Genomic DNA, 16,635 nt, shown 5'->3' on the forward strand with positions numbered 1-16,635 from the left:
GCAGCTGTGGCCAAGCTTTCAGGCCTGGCTGGCTCATCATCCTTTCAAGGTGCATATTTGGGCCAAGCCATAGCCAGATAGCAAAAATTAGTCGACTTTGGTGGCCTGACTAGCTTTGTACAAGGAAAATAATGAAGGGCATGAGATGTGCATCTTTAGGCTCTATTTCTGGCATCCATGGGTACAGGACTGAGGTTGCTTTCCTTCCAAGCATCACTCTATCCAGGCTGGAACAATCAGGGTGCTTCTGCCAGTCTGCCTATCAGAATACTCTCAACTAAGAATAAGGGTGCAAGCTGATTCTACCAGGGAGTAGTGGCATCAGGATGGGAAAAGGGAAGGGGGGTGCTGGTCTAGGCCAGGAAGGCACCACATTCATGAAGATGCTGAGAGGCTGAGTAATCCATAGTGTGGGAATGAAAACAGGAGTCATCAATACCTACTCCCTGATTACCTGGGATGAGGCATGATAGCTAATAGAATACCTAGTATGAGCATGAGTGGAAGTCACTTATAGATGTCTCCTCGTCTCTACCACACATGGCGGCCTACATATACAGGAAGGGGAGACCTGATTGAGATAGAGACAGCGGGTTAGGCTTTCCTAAGAGGTGCTTATGGTGGGAAGGGCATTGGATTGGATTTGGAGACATAAAGTCAAAGTCCTAACTCTGTTACTTCTTAGCTGTGATTTTGCATCAGTATATAACTTTCCTCTCGGCCTTAAGTTTTTTTATCTATAAAGTGATTATAGGACTTTTGCACTGATTACATGAGATAACAAATGTAATGTATTTGGCAGTGTATCTATCATATGTTTAGCACTCAACAAATCTGTCCCTGATGACCCCCTTCATTTACTAAAGTCTAGGATAAAAAGACAAGTGCAGAGGTTTGAAACCATGTATCCTCCCTAACATAGCCATAAATGTTGGTACAGAGAATGGAAATCTGGAGGCCTGGCAGAGCCCCACAGGGGATTGTTTCCATAGTTATTCCAGTGAGTGGGAGTGAAAGCAGAGGAAAGGAGGGGAGGGAGAAAAGAACAGTGGAGAGATTTGAGCCAAGTGTTAGACCTAGACAATTCAGAGAGGGACAGCTCCCACCTAATAATAGAGATCAAGGACACTTTCTACTTCAGTGTAGGAAGCTGTAAATATGGGGAGCTGGTAATAGGTAATCTCTCAGCTGCATTGGGCATTCTTTTAGCTGCCATCTTCTCTCCACTTCCACTTGAGAATAGTCTAACTCTGGTAATTTTCCATTACCCTGTCATCCATTTTATCCTCAACCTGGCAGGGGTCACCAGACCCTTGTTCCACTTGTCTAATGGAAAAGCCAGCTGGCCCATAGCCCAGACCACCAAGTAGCAAAGGGTAAGTGATACTATAAGCTTGAGATTTACTGTGTCTGCCCTTTCATGGCCAGAAGTAGAGAGTCAGAACTTCATTAATTCACTTAACATTTAAATTGAGAAACCTCAATGGCAATATTGTGAAATTATGCTCAGTTGCAGAAGGGGAAACTGAGGGTCATAGAGATAAAGTGACTCATCAATAGTCATCTGGTGATAACTAAGGTATGTCTGATTATGATGAAAACTTATAGGGGAGTCTTAAAACAGAAGGCTCCATATGGAAATAAAAGGTGAGAAAATCTTTCCCATCATTTTTCTCAACACCTGAATCCTTGAGCCCTTATTAATAAACTCCCCTTTGACTAGAGTCTTGGTAGGCAAAGCCAGGGTCTCGTGCCAAGAAAGACAAATTATCTCCTTGTGGTGACCCACATGTATTCACTCTGGAAGAGAATTCAAACCAAATTTGTGGCTATAAAAACACTAAAGTCTTCTTTCTCATTTCCTCTATATTAAGTTCATTGTTGAGGTCCTTTCACTCTCCCCCTTTTATCTTCAAAGAAACATGGCTCCTTCTGGTATGTTTGGATGCTAGAGCCAAAGTTCTGGCTACAACTGTCCCCCACCCCCAGGCAGCTCTTCCATCTCTGATTTGTACACTATTCTCTCTATGTCCAGTGTTACTCCCAACTCATGTCTTTCCCAAACATCTGCCCCATTCTATTCACATTCTGTTCTAATCTCACTCCTGCTTTAACCAACATAATCTTTTCCCTTAAGTTTCAGCCTTTCTGACTAGAGCTGTCTGTTTAGTTTTCCTCTTGGGATCCCCAGTTGTCTACCCTTAGCTCCATTGACACCAAAATGTTTGTGTTCCTCTGCTTGTTGGTTTCTTTTCCTTCTAGGCAGCATTTACTCTGTATAGGCTGGTATGATCACGATGCTTCTGCCCGCCAGCCAGAAGGGTACTCTTGGCTAGAAATAAGGCTCAATGGTGACATTATATTTGTAAGACACTTTTGTCTTTACACTGAATATACTGAAATACTAAACTTGCATTGAAAGGGGCTCATTATGTAAACTATCATGGGGGAAGAGGAAATCTACTTCTGCTGTCCTGGGACACTGAAAAAAGACATACCAGGGAGCTGGGTCCTCCTGTGACTGACTCTCAGATCATGGTGCAAGTGGGTGTGTGGCAATTATTGCAGTAAGAGGTGTGTGTTGGAATCATTATGCTTCAAAATGAAATATTTGTATGACATTTTCCTCTCATTTCCAATAAAATTAAGAGCTTTGGGGTCTAAATGCTATAACCTTCAAAAGATACAGTCTGAGTACTGCAGTGTTTGTCTATGCACCAGAATAAAGCTTATAAATTAGAATCTGTCAGTCAGAGTTCCTCATGGAAAGGTTATGCTGTACCTGAAAAATGTGTGCTACCTAATTAATTACAGTCTGGATTATGGCTGTAGAAGCAAGATAATGTGATGGGGGAGGAGACCAGGCTCAGGCCTTTATTTTAAGGCTAAACTCAAATTTCTTCATGACTCAGTTACAAGAATTATAGGTTCCCTAGACTTTGTAGCATGGCCCTGGTGGGGAGAAAGTCTGGGGAAGACTATCCTGACTGGAGTGTTAAGGTCCAGTAAATGTAGTTAGTCCAGGCAGTGCAAAGCAGGGAAGAACTGCAGGCTACTTTACCACTCGGTTGGTGATGTGAGATCTGGTTATGGGTAACGGGAGGAGTGGGAAGCACAGGAGTGGACCGTGTTCCTAGAGGAGGAAGGCTGAAATGGGAGGTGGTTATGAGCCCCAGGACTAAAGCTACATGAAAAAGGATAACCAGGCAGGAAACCAAGCTTATGCACTGGACAAACATAAGGTGAGGGAACAGAATACAGAAACTTAAAGGTACATAGATGCTTATGTCTCACTCCTAACTCACCAAGTGTCATCCAATTAGAAGCAAAGAAGACAGGGGAAAACAGTAGACACAATATAGTAACCAAATGTCAGGTTCAAGGTCTGAGGAGTATAACTTCTTTCCAGATTGCATTGACTGAAATGTACAAAAATTTTAAGATTCTTTCCACCTTGAACAAGACAGGCTCAGCATCTATGACAGGAAAAGGTCTGAGAAAGAGGTCAAATTTGGGTTGGAAAATTGAGCCAGGGGAAAGCTAAGACTTACAACTACCAGGATATTTTTCTTCTTTCCAACCTATTCTCACACCTACCCTTCACTTCTACACTTGATTTCAAGATTTAGGGGTAGATGTTAATCATTCCCAGCCTGATACAGTTCCAAAGCATGGATTTTGGAACCAGAAACAAATCTTAATTCTACATCTTCCTTGTAAGCCATTAGTCATGCCTCCTTTTTTTCCCTGAACCTCAATTTTCCGTTCAATTTCCTCATCTGTAAAATGGGAATACTAGCCCCTTTTTTCTTTGCAAAGTTGTTGTGAAGAGTCAAAAAATAATGCATAATGAAATCAAGCATAATGTGTATACCTGTTCTTGCTCTATAAATATGTTTGAATTGGAATATTTGAGGCAAATTCTGAGATTTATTTGATGTAAAGATTGGCCTTAATATAATTCAAAACTGACTGCATTCTCTGACTGACTTCTTTTACTTAGCGTTATTATCTCTAGCTCCATCAATGTTGGTGTAAATGACAAAATTTCATTCTTGTGGCTGAATAATATTCCATAGTGTATATGGACCCCATCTTCTTTATTCATGCATCAGTCAATGGACATGGGCAGCTTCCATATTTTGGCTATTTTAAATAATGCTTCTATATTATGAAAGTATGGAATGACTAAATTGTACACTTGAAAATAATATTACACTATATGTTTACTAACTGGAATTTAAATAAATAATGTTGTTATAACCATATGGGTGCATGTATCCCTTTAAATTAGTGTTTTTGTAGTTTTGGGGTAAATACCCAGTAGTGGGATTACTGTATTGTAATCCAGGGTAATTCTATTTTTCACCTTTTTTCCATAGTTCACTCACATGTGGAATTTGAGAAACAACAAACAAAAAGAAAATGAGCAAAGGGGAAAAAAGGAGAGAGAGAGAGAGAGAAAAAAAAAAACAAGAAACAGACTCTTAGCCATAGAGAACAAACTGATGGTTACCAGAGGGGAGGTGGGGGGATGGGTAAACTAGGCAATGGGGATTAAGGAGTGCACTTGTCATGATGAGTGCTTGGTGTTGTAAGTATTGAATCACTAATTTCTACACCTGAAACTAGTATCATATTGTATGTTAACTATACTGGAATTTAAAATAGAAAATATAAAGTAAAATAATTTTAAAAAACTAACTGCATCTTTTGGATTGTTTTGCACTGGTACTGAGCAGCAATTGGTCAGAGCTTAAAAGACAAGATCTAGGAGAGCTCAGAGCTGAAGAGTAGGGGAAGGGAGAGAGAGAGAGTCTGAGATTGGAGAGAGTGAAAGAGACTAAAAATGGAGAAAAGAATAGGGAAGTAGAAATGAGAAATAACAAAAACATCAAGAGAAGAGGGAAGGGAAAGCAGTAGAGAGAGAAAGAAAAGATGGATAGAAAGAATAAAAAAAGAAACAGCAGTGAAAGAGGCCAAAAGATCAAGAGACAGACAGGACAGAGATAAGAGAGAGACAAAGAAAGAGAGAAAAAGAAAGAGAGAAAGATAAAATGAATGAGGGCTTGGAATAAACTGAATTAAGTTACCATTTGGGTACAGTTGCCACGTGACTCAGAAATTTCACTCTTGGGTATTCACCTAAGAGAAATGAAAACAGATGTCCAGGCAAAATCTAGTGCATGGATACTGATAGCAATTCTATTCATAATAGGTAAAATGTATAAACAACCCAATTTTTCATTAAATGATGAATGGATAAACAAAATGCAGTGTGTTCATGCAATGTAATATTATTTAGCAATAAAAATAATGACTAGTGGGGGCACCTGAGTGGCTCAGTCGGTTAAGCATCCGACTTCAGCTCAGGTCATGATCTTGCGGTCTGTGAGTTCCAGCCCCACGTCGGGCTCTGTACTGACAGCTGAGAGACTGGAGCCTGCTTCAGATTCTGTGTCTCCCTCTCCTTCTGCCCCTCCCCCACTCACACTCTGTTTATCCCTCTAAAAAATAAACATTAAAAAAATAATGACTTGCTGACACAGGCTACTACGTGGATGAACCTTGAAGACATTTGGCTAAGTGAAAGAGCCAGTCACATGGGAAAAATACTTTATAATTCCATTTATATGGAATGTCCAGAATAGGCAAATCTGTGGAAACAAGTAGATTAACTGTGCTTAGGGCTGGAAGAAGTGGATATGGAGAGATCGGGAGGGTGATAGCTAAGAGGTGCGGGCTTTCCTTTTGGAGTAATTAAAGTGTTTTATAATTGGCTATTAATGGATGTGCAACTTAGTAAATAAACTAAAAGCTACTGAATTATACTCTTTAAATGGGTGAAATGTGTGGTATGTGAATTATATCTCAATAAAGCTATTTAAAATGGAGAACCAAACTCAGGCAACAGGCTGGATTTTGCCCAAGGGCTATAATTTTTCTGGCTCCTGGCCTAGCACATGGACCATTTTCAAAAATGTTAAATATGTGCTTGAAAAAAATATGCACTCTCCAGTGCTGGGTCTAAAGTTCCACACATGAAGAAGAAAAAAAAAAAAAAAAACTTAAGTTTTCTGTTCAAATCTAGACCCTTACTATTATTTTGGTCTTAATCAATTCCTGAGTGAAATATGTTAAAATTTCCTTCTATAATGTTAAGTCTGTTAACTCTTTCCTTAAACAACATGGGTTCGAACAGCACAGCTCCATTTATACGTGGATTATCGTTGTGTAACTATATTTTCCTTTCCTTATGATTTTCATAGCACTTTCTTTTCTCTAGCTTACTTTACTATAAGAATGCAGTATATAATACATATAATATAAAATATATGGGTTAATCAACTGTTTATTTTTATCAGTAAGTCTTCTGGCCAATAGTAGGCTATTAATAGCTAAGTTTGGGGGAGTCAAAAGTTATATGTGGATTTTCAATAGTATGGAGGGTCGGTACCCCTAACGGTACCCATCTGCATTGTTCAGGAGTCAGCTGTAGTTTCATATTTTGCATTATATATTTTGATACTTTGTTATGAGAGGCATACAAATTTGAAACAATGTTATCTCCCGAGTAAACTGGATATTTTATCATCACAAATGTATTATCTATTTACAGTAATGCTTCTGTCATAAGTTTATTTTGTCTTGTTATTAATATAAACAAACAAGCTTTCTTTAGTTGGTATTTTCCTAGTATATATTTTTCCATTGTTTGACCTTCTGGTTATTTTAAAAATATTATGTAGATACTTAGTTAAAGAGCAAAATTCAACATTCATTCATGACAAAAACTTTAACAAATTATATAAAAGTATATGGAAGGTATAGAAGGAATGAAGCTGAACATAGTAAAAGGCCTGTATGACAAGTCCACAGCTAACATCATATTCAATGCTGAAAGGTTAAAAGTCTTTCCTATAAGATCAGAAACAAGACAAGGGTACTCACTGCCACCACTCTTATTCAACATAGTACTGGAAGTCCTAGCCAGAGCAATCAGGCAAGAAAAAGAAATAAAAGCATCTGAATTAGAAACAAAGAAGTAAAATTATCTCTATTCGCAGGTGATACAATTTTATATAAAGAAATTCTTAATTCTTAAAGATTCCACCAAAAAATTTTTACATCTAATCAATGAATTTATTATAGTTGCAGGGTAGAAAATTAACATACAAAAATGCGTGTGTCTATATGCTAACAATGAATTATGTGGAAAATAAATAAAGAAAATTATCCCATTTATAATAGTATCAAAACAATAAAATACTTAGCAATAAATATAACCAAGGAGGTGAAATATTTGTACATTAAAAACTATAAGACATTAGTGAAAGAAATTTAAGAAGACACAAATAAATCGAAAGCCATCTCATGTTCATTGGGTTGGAAGAATTAATATTGTTTATATGTCCATACCCAAAGCCTTCTATAAATTCAATTCAGTGCAATCCCTATCAAGATTTCAAGATTTTTTTAAACATAAGTAGAAAAAACAATCCTCAAACTTAAATGAAATCACAAAAGACCAAAAAATAACCAAAGAAATCCTGAGAAGGAAGAACAATGAAGGAGGTATCACACTTCTTGATTTCAAGCTATACTATAAAGCTATCCTAATCAAAACTGGAACTATTGTATTGGCATAAAAACAGACACATAGACCAATGGACAGGAATTGAGAGTGCAGAAATAAACATGCATATATAGTCAACTGACATTTGATGAAGACTGTCTCTTCAATAAATGGTTCTGTAATAACTGGATATTCACATGTAAAAGAATGAAATTAGATCACTGTGTTAAACCATTCACAAAAATTAACTAGAAATGGATTAAAAACTTAAACATAAGATTAAAAACCATAAAAATCCTAGAGGAAAACATAAAAGAAAAACTCCTTGATGTTGGCTTTGGTCAATGATATTTTAGATATGACACCACAAGCAACAAAATAAAAAAATAAAGAAGTGAGCCTACATCAAACTAAAACAATTTCTGCACAGCAGAAGAAATGAGGAACAAAATGAAAAGGCAACCTGTGGAATGAAAAAAATATTTTCAAACCATATATCTGATAAGGGGTTAATACCCAAATGTGTAAAATACTCATACAACTCCATTCCAACAAATAAACAAACAAAAAACAACAACCCCACCCCTAAATAATCCGTTACAAAATGGTAAAATGACCTGAATAAACATTTTTTTTCCAAAGAAAATACACAAAGGTCCAACAGGTACATGAAAAGGTGTTGAACTACATTAATCATTAAGGAAATGCAAGTCAAAACCACAATGAGGTATCATCTCATACCTATTAGAATATCTGTCATCAAAGACAAAAGAAAACAAATGCTGACAAGGATGCAGAGATAAGGGAACCCTTATGTATTGTTGGTGGGGTTGTACATTGGTGCAGTCATTACAGAAAGCAGTATGGGGGTTCTTCAAAAAATTCAAAATAGAACTGGGCCGCGTGGGTGGCTCAGTCGGTTGAGCATCTGACTTCAGCTCAGGATATGATTTTGCAGTTTGTGAGTTCGAGCCCCACATCGGACTCACTGCTGTCAGTGCAGAGCCCAATTCAGATCCTCTGTCCCCTCTCTCTGCCCCTCCCCAACATGCTCTCTCTCTCTCCCCAAAATAAATAAACATTAAAAAAAAATCAAAATGGAACTACAACATGATCCAGCAATTGCACTTCTGGAACTATATCTGAAGAAACAAAAACTCCATGTTGGAGAGATATTATCACCCCCACATTCATAGCAACATTATTTATAATAGTCAAGACATGGAAACAACTTAAGTGTCCACTGATAGATTAATGGATAAAATGATGTTATAGACTATGTGTGTGTGTGTTAGAATATTACTCAACCACAAAAAAAGAGAAAGAGATCCTGCCATTTGTGACAAATGGATGGACCTCAGGGGCATTATGCTAAGTGAAAAAGTCAGACAGAGAAAGACAAATATTGTATGACCTCATTTATATGTGGAAACTCAAAACAAAACAAAACCCAAATAATAGAAAATGAGATCAGATTTGTATTTACCAGAAGTGGTGGGCAAGAGATGGGGGAATAGGATGGAGACATTCAAATAGTACAAAATTCCAATTATAAGATACATAAGTACTGGAAATGTAATGTAAAACATAATAATTCTAGTTAACATTGTGGTATGGTATATTTGAAAGTAGTTAAGAGAGTAGACCTTAAGAGTTATCATCACAAAGAAGAAACCATTTTTTCCCTTTCTTTTTGTGATCTATATGAGATGATGAGTGCTAACTAAATTTACTGCAGTAATCATTTCACATTATTTGAAAGTTGAGTCATTATGCTGCACATTGTAAACTTACACAGTGCTGTATGTTGATTACATCTCAATAAAACTGGGGAAAATAAAACAACTGGGTAAAAAATAAAGTTAATGAGTACCTTTATCTTCTTCCTCAACAGCTGAAGGACTTTTGTAACTCCAATGACACTTTCTCAATATAAAAGCTGTTGTCAAATTCTTTAATACTTTCTTATATTCTTACAGATTAAATATTACTTTTTTAGTCAATATAGTCAATGTATTTTTAGATTTATTCGCATGTTTATCAATATCTTTGCTTATTACTACCTCTTGCATCTCAGACCTTCCATCCAAGATCCATTACAATCTATCTGAATTATATTACTTAGAATTTCTTTGAGAATATGGTTAAAAATATCTTTATTTTGTTGATAGTGTTGCTATAAACATTGGGGTGCATATGTCCCTTTGAAACAGCACACCTGTATCCCTTGGATAAATACCTAGTAGTGCAATTCCTGGGTCATAGGGTAGTTCTATTTTTAATTTTTTGAGGAACCTCCATACTGTTTTCCAGAGTGGCTGTCAGAAGGAAGACAAATATCATATGACTTCACTTATATGAGGACTTTAAGAGACAAAACAGATGAACATAAGGGAAGGTAAACAAAAATAATATAAAAACAGGGAGAGGGACAAAACAGAAGAGACTTTTAAATATGGAGAACAGAGGGTTCCTGGAGGGATTGTGGGAGGGGGGATGGGCTAAATGGGTAAGGGACATTAAGGAATCTACTCCTGAAATCATTGTTGCACTATATGCTAATTTGGATGTAAATTTAAAAAAATAAAATTTAAAAGATATATATGTGTGTATATATATATATATATATTTTTTTAACTTGAAATATAGTTCTGCCAAGTAGGAAATTCTCTTAATACATCAGTTAATTTTTCGCTGTCTTCTATTGCCATTATTATTATCAAGTTAAACTTTTTTATTATTTTTTAAATGTTTATTTAAACATTTAAGAGAGAGAGAGAGCATGAGCGAGGAAGGGCAGAGAGGGAGAGAGACACAAAATCTGAAGCAGGCTCCAGGCTCTGAGCTTTCAGCACGGAGTCTAACCCAGGGGTTCAAACTCACGAATCATGACATCATGACCTGAGCCGAATTCAGAAGCTTAACTGAGCCACCCAGGTTCCCTCAACAAGTTAATCTTAAGTGTAACTGGATATTTTCATAGATGATCTGTTTTGTTCCTGTTTTCCCCTCCTCACTGCTTTTATTGTATATTCTTTAGTGTTCTGTAAAATCTCTATGATGTGTCTAGTGTGGATTTATTTGACTACCTTTGGACTTGTCAGGATTCTAGGTCTTAAAAACAAATGTTTTTCAACAATGTTGAAAAAATTTTCAGCTATTGTGTTTTTGAGTAATGCCTCTTTCCTACTCCATGACTGTGCTCTGGAAGTTAGGTATATATTAGATCTGTTCTAACTTCATATCTCTTAATCTCTCATAATTTCCATTTATTGTCTTTCTGTTTTACATTATGGATAATTTGTTTGCATATATCTTATTTTCCTAATTCTCTTTTCATTTATATTTAATCCTATCATCTACGTTTTAGTTTTATTTTATTCCTTTTCCTTTTCTCATTTTGAAAAATTTGGTTTGGTTGTCCAATATAGTCTCTTGTTCTTTGCTTATATTTCAAACATTTTATAGATATCTTTAATCACTTTAAATAAAGTTAACTTTAGGGGCGCCTGGGTGGCTCAGTTAAGTGTCTTGACTTCGGCCTCAGGTCATGATGTCATGGCTCTGGTCATGATCTCTGGGTTTGTGGGTTCAAGCCCACCATCAGGCTCTGTGATAGCTTGGAGCTTGGAACCTGCTTCAGATTCTGTCTCCCTCTCTCTCTGCCCCTCCCCTGCTCATTATCTCTCTCAAAAATAAACATTAAAAAAATAATAATTTTATATTCTATGTGTGATAGTTCTACATTCTTTAGTTTGTGGGTCTGATTCTGATGTTTGTTGTTTCTGTGGGCTTTTAGAGTATCTTATTTTGTGTGTATTTTGCAACTTTTGACTGTGAGATGCTCATTTTCTTTGGACCTCTCTATATAGGAATTTTTGAGGCCTGCATGCATTCTTACCTGAAGCATTTGCCTTTGTCATCACATGTTGGGACTGCTGATCTGAGATCTCATATTTTATTTTTTCAGACCTCATAAGTATGTTGAATTAGGACTACAAAATTCTATGAAGACCATCTATGATTATAAATTCCATGAGAGATTTTTCTTCTCCACCCAGTGCCAAGTTCGAGGCAGGTGTCCTTGCTATCTCCTGTGAGACAAATTAATTCTTCCTTACTCTTACATTAAAGGGTATAGAACTTTACCAGCCTTATGTGGAAGTTTCCCATAAGATTTCTCATCTTGTGCAAGCCCTAGTATTTATCTTCTTTTTTCTCTCACCTCTTACAGTCATCAATGTAGAAATTCAGTCTCTCAGGGCAACATTTGGCTTTGACAATCATTTACCTCCAGAGTTTCTGCTTTCATTTACTTTCTGGTTGTGGATTCTTTCCTATCATACTAGTTCAGCAACAAATTTTAAAATATTATTATTTCTTAAAGTTTTTAATTCAAATTTGATAATTCAAATATATATAGTGCTGTATATACATATATATGTATATGTATATACAGCACTATATAGAGTGTTAACATATAGTTTAGTATTAGTTTCAGGTGTACAATATAGTGATTCAACACTGTATTTCACCTTATATCTTGTTTTCATTAGGTGGGTCATACAGGGTAGCTAGTAGACATACTGCTAGAAATAGTAATCTCCAGCTAACTTTTATTTATTTAATTTAGTACATATATATATATATATATATATATATACTGTGTATATACTATATAGTATACATATATACATATATATATATATACTGTGTATATACTATATAGTATACATATATACATATATATACATATATACTAGTATATATACTATATATATACATATGTGTGTGTATATATATACATAGAGAGAGAGAGAGAAGAAGAGGGGCAGAGGGAGAGGGAGAAAGAGAATCCCAATCAGGCTCCATGCTCAGTGTGGAGCCCTATATGTGGAGCTCAATCCCCCTGGCACCATGACCTGAACTGGGATATTAATAATTCCTGCCCTGCTTTACTTATAAGTTTCCTGTGGGTTCCCAATGAGATAGTGGATATCAAAGTGCTGTAAGGTATAAAGCACAACTTAAATGGTAGTGGGTTGTTATTATAACTAACTGCAAGCCAAACTCATGGTTTGGGCTTAGGAGAGGGGATTCAAAGTTTAAAGTAGAGAGAGTTCATTTCTAGTTGAGGAAATCAGAGAGAAAATTCTGGAGTTGTCTTCTAAGTTGAACCTTAATTTTTAAAAAAGATTTGCTTAGGCTTAAATGGAGGAGAGCATTTTATATGAAGGACACCACATGAACAAAAGCTAGTAGAATGTGCCCTATTCTCAAAGAGAGACTTTATGTCTGGTCTCGTCTATTAGCGCTTATGTAATGGTACTGCCTATATAGTGGTCCCTGATTTAGACCATTAATGGAATCCATATGCCCTGACTTCAGAGACTCCCCAAGCAGCCACAGTTGCCCACATTCATTCTGTATAGAAGATATGTCTTTGGCCTATATCAAAATTGTCTAGGTACAGAATAACTCAAGAAGCATTAGAAGTATACTCCCACCAAGACTGACACGTGTGTGTGAATGATAGGCAAGATGGCATGCTGTAGGAGTGGAGGCTGTTGTGGAATGACAAGCAAGGCAATACTGGGTGTGTTGTCGAGGAGGCTGGTGAGTAGAAATATGCAGGTATAGCAAACTCTATCATTGGATTTTTGTATGATACAGATCTTAAAATGTACAAGATTATAGGCATTGGAGTGAGATAAAGGTGGAATTTCTGAGATTGACAAAATTCTGGTTTCAGCCAAAAGTTTCACAGAATCTACGAAAGCACGTTAGAACAGAAGGAAACTAGCCCAGTCCTTATTTCCCTTCCTCTATACATAGGGATACTGAGGCTGCTAGAGTTTGCCTGCTGATTAGTGGCAAAGGCTGGTATTCTGCTTCCTTATCCCATGATCTTTTCCTTTACTGGACAAATATGTTCATAAATTCTCTTAACGCTCAGTAAACTGCTGTAGCCCAGGTACGTCTAAGCAGAGATAGGAAAGGAAAGCAAGAGACTTGGCAAGACACTTGGGAGATAGGCTGGAGAAGACCATTTTTTTCTCCAAAAGGACTCATCTAAAGTTTCAGGAGGAGGTAGTTGCTTTGTGGAAATCATGGGTTTGTGTACACCAGACATCACTGTCACTCTCTCAGAGTGGGTGGTTGTAAAGACAATTTCATTGTGATATAGTACCTTCTTTATTCCTATGTGTAATGCTGCATGGTTTTGAGTTCCCTGACTCTTTGTAAAGATGTAGAAAATAAATCAACCTTTCAAAAAAGAAAATATAGTACAGTGGTCAAAATTTTAGGCTTTGGCAACACTCTAGCTTGAGTTCAAGTTTTACTACTTAGAAATAACCTTGGGTCTGACCCAGAAATAATGGGTCAGAGCCTCAGGTTCTTTTTATAATGAGAGTAACTACGCTTAACTCATAGGGTTGATGTAAGGATTATCTAAGACACAGCATAAGAAGTTTAACCTTAGCATTTCTTGGCACATGGTAAGTACATTCTATTATTAGTGTTATTCCCTTGAATCAATATCTCTTTTACCATTTATTATATTCTTATACAATATGTTTTAGCATGGCTTTCATCTCCCAAAACTAATTATGTTACATTTTTGTTAAAAAATCCTTATCTCAAGTGATGTTCTGTAATCAGTTGTGAGATGTGGCAGAAAAAAAAAATTGTTGATAAGACCTTAAACATTGAAGTTGGTGGATAATTTTCCTAAAAATATACTATAGGATGTTCACATTTTTCCTTTCAATACTGTCAGTCTTACCTGTATTTGCCTTCTTAACTGGGAGGGAGGGGCTAAGCAATAGCTGTGAGGAGTGGCATAGAACACTGGAGGCTTCCTTGAGAGTATGCCACATGTGGCCATTATCTTTCACCCGTGGCAACTGAGAATGACTGACCTACAGAAGTTCCACTTCTTGACAGGACACATAGGCTTTACACAATGGCATCTAGCCCAGACTCATCTCCAGCACTTATTCCCCACTAGTTCTTTTTTAATGTTTATTTATTTATTTTTAGAGAGAGAGTGTGTGCCAGTGTGGGGGAGGGGCAGAAAAAGGGGTAGAGAGGCTCTCCCTCCAGGGATGCTCCAGGCTGTCAGTGAAGAGGGAGACACTTGGCTCAATCTCATGACCGGTGAGATCATGACCTGAGCCAAAATTGAGTCTTGACTCAACAGACTAACCCACACAGGCGCCCCTCCCTGCAATTTCTTATTTGCTTTGTCTCAAAGCAGAAGCCATACTCTTCCCTGCCTCTTTGATATTTACCTATGCGGTTCCCTCTGCTTTAGTTGTCTGCTCAGCTACCTTTCCCTCCTGTAAAATTTCCTTTCATTGTTCAAGTCGTGAATGTGGACATGCTATCTCCTCTAGGAAGGTGGAATGTTGTATCTTCTTCAGAATTTTTTTCTGAAATCCTTTTTGGATGAATTAATGACACCCCATGCCCATAGAGCACCAATTTGGCTGGCTTCCCACAGCCTGCATTACCCTTTACAATGCTGCTACCAATCCTCTCAGGGATGCCCTGTCTGCTATCTAGGAATCCTGTGCCAATGAGTGTCACCTGAGGACGACAATGGTAGGTACAGGTGAGATAGTATCACATACTGTCACCACAGAGACCATTAAACACATTAAGGATTGTATCATTTCCTGAATATTGGTCTAATGTGAAAAGCCTGAGACTGGAAATCAGAAGATTCAGTTCTTTCAGTTCATACTTAGGACCCTTAATTATTTAGGAGCAGCCTTGCCAACTATTTACCATGTAGAGGCTCTGTTTCCTTATCTGCAAAATGAGTTTGATCTCTGACATGCCTGCCTCTACAGAACGTTGTGAGGTTCAGATGAGATCATATGTTCTGGGAATTGAAATGCTGGCAAGAATTTCTATGGCTCCCTAACCTTGGGATAAAGGCAAAAACTCTTTTGTGACACAAAGACCCTCATTGGCTTTGCTTGTGCCTCCTCTATACCCTCTTCTCCCACAGCCACACCCTTCTTCCAACTTTTCCCTCAGGCTAAACTATTTGCTGTGTCTTCCTGGAGGAAGAATTCCTTTTCCTCTGCCCTCACTCCCATCTTCTTTAAACTTAGGTCATAGCCTAGACTGTTCTAAGAAGGTTTCCCACTAGTCTATGTGAGGCATTATTCTTCTGTACTCCAACAGAACCTTGAACTTTCCTCACCATAGTACCCATTACATTATATTACAATTGTCTGTGTCTTAGTTTGTCTCTCTTACTATACTGAAAGCTCCATGTGGACAGAGACCATGTCTGTCTTTGGGGTACATAATGGTTACACAGTTTGTGAATAAATAAAAGAACAAATGAATGAGGGAATAATTGGATACTGTGCCCCTGTGAAGAGTCTTTTGAGATGGTGGGATTCTTTCCCAAATTTCATCCTGATATTATCCACTCTTAGAACTATATATAAGCATCAAAAGGGCTTATTTCCTTTGGGGACAAGTGTCCCAGGTGGCAGGTGATGTGCTTTTCACAGTATCTGCTGCTCTGTTGGCCTATTTTCTGATCTGAGATTTGAAGTGCCCAATGGGCCTGGGGGTGGTGCTATTTGCATAGAGTCTGGCTTAAATCTGCTTTTTTGGTAGTCTTCCTGGTTGGCAGACAGTCCAAGTTCTCCAAATGGCCTTCTCCTTGTTTGAAGTACCCTGGAAAGTAGTTGAGAGAAGCAGGAAAGTTGTGGCCTGAAAAAAAAAATGGTGACAGGAGAATCTGAGAATTTGAATCATCTGCATCTGTCTGTTAACTCAGAAACCTATGTTCTCATATTTCAGTATGTTTAAATGTTTCCCATTGCTTATGCAGTTACTGCTCCAATAATTCTCTCCTTCTCTCATATCACCTCCTGCAGTGGCATGAAGAAAACCTCTTGGAGTGGATGCTAGGTGAAGTATGTGCTGTGGTTGGAATAGAGATCCTTGAACTGTATAAATGAGAAACACAAATGAGAAGTGGAAGCTCTCACCACGGCTCTGAACCAGTGTGCAAAGGAATGGTGAAA

The sequence above is a fragment of the Panthera onca genome, chromosome X (genome assembly GCF_046562875.1).
Source record: "Panthera onca isolate mPanOnc1 chromosome X, mPanOnc1 haplotype 2, whole genome shotgun sequence".
NCBI lineage: Eukaryota > Metazoa > Chordata > Mammalia > Carnivora > Felidae > Panthera > Panthera onca.